The following is a 3,898-nucleotide window of genomic DNA, read 5'->3' as shown; positions in this document are numbered from 1 at the left end:
TGAATCCAAAATTGAAACATGTAAACTAGTTTTAAAAAACTTAAAGAGATTAAAATATGGGTCTTTTAAATACATGTATGCAAGCGCATGCTACATGGGTTTTCTAGAGTGACCTCCTTATTTCTAGCCGGTTTTTCTAAATTTCAACCGGTATTTAAAAAAATTTGAAATGTTGTTTTTTTGTCCTGTTTTAAAGAGCTCCAATCAATCAATCAATCTATGAATCAATGTATGTATATATATATATATATATATATATATATTCATAGATAGATTGATTGATTGATTTAACTAAGTATTTATATATCCCTTGAAAAAGATAAAAAACAATAATACGAGCGTCGAGGGAGGGGGCTGATTGACTTTGATTCGAGGCCTGCACGAAGCACCGCTCTTTTGGGGCGCAACCAGTGGGCTAAAGCCTAAAGCCCACGGGCCATGACTAAGGTGTTGTTGACCTTGGAAATATAAATGTTTGTTTATCTATAAAATTTGGATAAGTTTTCAAAATAGTGGCCGCTAAACTCTTTGTCGTTTTGATTTACGGGGATGCTTCGTTTGTGCAGTCACTGCAGTGCACCTCAACGTGGCACGATTCGCGAGTCACGACGTGATGGAGAATCGTTTGCCAGTTCCTGGACAACAGGAGGCGATGACAAAAGTTCACCAAATGATGCCTTCAGCATCTGCTAATTTGATTCATAAGTGTTTGGCTTGTAGTCGAGCTAGAGGATCGATCAGGGACGACGCTCCATAGCCACACAGTCATGGACCTGCTAGATTTTGGTGGGGTGATTTCCATAGCCATGTTTGTATTGTGGTTAGCTAGTCGAGGTTATACTGTGTGGGGGAAGCGTTCGCAGCTTCCACCAGGGCCCTTCGCTTGGCCTGTCGTGGGTAATCTGCTGCATCTACTTGGTGACTCCCCCCATAGATCTCTTGCAACCCTATCAAAGAGGTTTGGACCCATCGTCTTCCTGCGCCTCGGCTCCATGCCCACACTGGTGGTGTCAAGCCCAAAGCCTGCCAGAGAGTTCCTGCAGACTCACGACAAGGTGTTTGCAAGCCGGCCTACTTTCGAGAGCGCGAGGAGGCTGAGCTACGGCCAGGACAGCGCAGTTGCAACAACGCGCTATGGCGCCGAGTGGCGTGAGCTTCGCAAAATGTACAGCCTGCAGCTCTTCACAGCCAGGAGGGTCCGCCAGTTTCTGCCAATTGTAGCCGACGAAATCAAGCGCACGCTGCAGGACCTCCACAACTATGCCGAGTCCAAGACGGCAGTCAACATTACGGCATGCGTGGGGAACCTGCTCGAAAACATCATGTGCCGCATCCTGCTCGGGCAACGCATCGCTGACGTTTCCGACGTCCAGCTAGGCTCGACGAACTTGAAGCAGCTCCTCCACCACGGCACTGTGCTTTTCCAAATTCCGATCATAGGAGACCTCATACCTTACCTTGGCTTCCTCGATCGCAAAGCCAAACGTTCCATGGACGAATGGCACGCTTCCATCGATCTACTCCTTGAAAGCATACTCGCTAAACGCGAGAAACTACCAGCTACGAATGGTCCCAAGGATTTCCTTGACCTCCTGCTGGCCAACAATTTGAGCAGAGATAAGGTGAAATCCATTACACTGGTAAGCGAAAATTCTGCCCTCTTTGAAAGATATAATTATACAGGAATCGCTTGCATCAATCATTCGTAGAAGGCCATGTTTTATCAAATTGTGCTGATTCTTGTTATAACAAGAAGTGGGTTCAACAGAATGTGTGTGGTATCAGACTCTTGTAAAACACATGGCCACGATTAAATCACACATGCGTTTAGGATGTATTCAGGTGTTAATACCAAGAGCCATGTAAAGGAAGGAGCAGTTACAGACATTCCTCATTGAAAACCTAAAGAAGGCCCTTTTAGGGTTGGCTAATGGGCACATTATGATAGGGTTACTCCTCATCCGAAACCTGAAGAAGGCCCTCTTAGGGATGGCTATGTGGCAGGCACATTATGATAGGGTTACACATGGCCGTGCTTGTACACGTGTTGATGCCTACACATGATGGCTTCCACAATAATATGTACAGGGACATTGCTCCCTACGTGATGATTTCTACAATATATGTATAGGTGGCAAACCTCTCTAGTCTATCTAATGATCATAACTTAGGGGGTGGCAAAGGTCTTTTTCCATTCCTAGTCACATGTGAAAATTTCACCCAGCTATACACACACCATACTATTCACCACATACATACCCGAGTATTAAGGGGTACCACCCTTTCAAATATTGGCCACTTTTTAGGTAGTGAACGTGCCACAGGATAAAACCCTTTAAGGCAATCATTTGATTGGAGTGAACACCCTGCACAGTTTTAATAGAACTGGGCATCACAAGTTGAGTCACAATCTTTGATGTCCATAGTAACCATCGTCTAAGATCCAAAGAGTGCTTGAAGGGCAAACATTGAACACTGTTATCGTTGGAGGATCGGTATATACTTTGAACACAATACTGCAATGATGAAAGGAGGAGAAAACATTGCGAATAGCATGGAGAAAACATTGCAGATAGCATACTTAACTTTCAATCTGCAGTCTTGGCATCCCAAAAGCAAACATTTTTCCTCCTCATCAAATTATAAGAAAAGGCATATTAACATTGCTTAGAGATCTGACAGATGCATGATCTCTTGATTGCAGGAGCTACTTTCGGCTGGGATGGACACTTCCGCGGTCACCGTGGATTGGGCAATGTCAGAGGTAATAGCGAATCCGCGCGTGTTAACAAAGCTTCAACAGGAGGTGGACAGTGTGGTGGGACGTGAGAGGATGGTGGAAGAAGAAGACTTGCCTAACCTGGTGTACACAAAGGCAGTAGTGAAGGAAACACTGCGTATGCATCCTCCCCTACCAATTCTCATTCCACACTTGTCGACGGAAGCCTGCGAGGTGGCCGGCTACAAGCTAGCGCAAGGCACGAGGCTGATCGTGAATGTTTGGGCGAGTGGGCGAGATCCACAGATATGGGATGAGCCCGAGAGGTTTATACCCGAGAGGTTCCTTGAGAAATGTAAAGATTTGGATGCTGCGGGCAGCATTTTGAGCTTCTTCCATTTGGATCAGGCAGGCGGAGTTGTCCAGGAATGCCCCTTGCACTTCCCATAGTAGAGTTGACCCTATCAAATCTCATCCACAAGGTTCAATGGGTGGTTCCTCCTAATCAAGCAATTGACATGTCGGAGAAATTTGGAATAGTGGTGAATCGTGGCAGCCCTCTCATGGCCGTTCCAAGCTTACGAGGATAAAACCCTCCTCAAAATTCATCAGTTTGCAATATACTTCTTTAAAAAGTACCGAGATTAATAGGTGGATCATGGTTACCCCACCAATTTAACAAACCATGAATTCAAATGTACTTCACTAATTACCCACTTTTAGACTTTCCTAAACAAATTTAGTTCATCGATTGTATATTGTTTATTTGTTATCCACGTCCATCCAAACCTAGGTTTGTGTCTCGTGGCTCTACCACTAGGTAACACACCTATGGACATGTTTATTTTTATTTATCAATTATAATGTTGAAATGGTGTCTTCTTTTCAAACCTTGAGGCTTTACAATAACATGTATACCTTAAACATATAAGATGTGGCTTTTCTCATGCTATTGATTGGAATGGAGTAAATTCACATGCGGATTTGTGATTGCATAACCAATAAATTGGTGGAATTTTGCAACAAAGGAATGAAGAACTACACAAGTAATGAAATCCCCATCGACTTCTTTATTAATGATCCACAAACAAGGGCAACTCTATCTTTTCTACTAAAGTAGAAAGCCCTCTTGAACCAATTGCACAAATCTTCATATAGTTGCATCTCAACTAGTGTTTG

At 43.8% G+C, this 3,898-nt stretch overlaps 1 pseudogene across 1 annotated transcript; it reads left to right on the top strand.

Annotated features, from left to right (window-relative positions):
* The first annotated feature begins 548 nt into the window (after positions 1 to 548).
* Positions 549 to 3,613, top strand: LOC147606065 (cytochrome P450 71AU50-like; annotated as a pseudogene). The gene is made up of 2 exons (XR_015265098.1): positions 549 to 1,640; positions 2,705 to 3,613. The product of XR_015265098.1 is annotated as a cytochrome P450 71AU50-like (transcript).
* Positions 3,614 to 3,898: the final 285 nt, after the last annotated feature.

This window comes from Cibotium barometz, chromosome 58, assembly GCF_041138505.1.
Source record: "Cibotium barometz isolate CiBa-2024 chromosome 58, ASM4113850v1, whole genome shotgun sequence".
Classification (NCBI taxonomy): Eukaryota; Viridiplantae; Streptophyta; class Polypodiopsida; order Cyatheales; family Cibotiaceae; genus Cibotium; species Cibotium barometz.
This window is presented reverse-complemented; position numbering and strand designations above follow the sequence as displayed.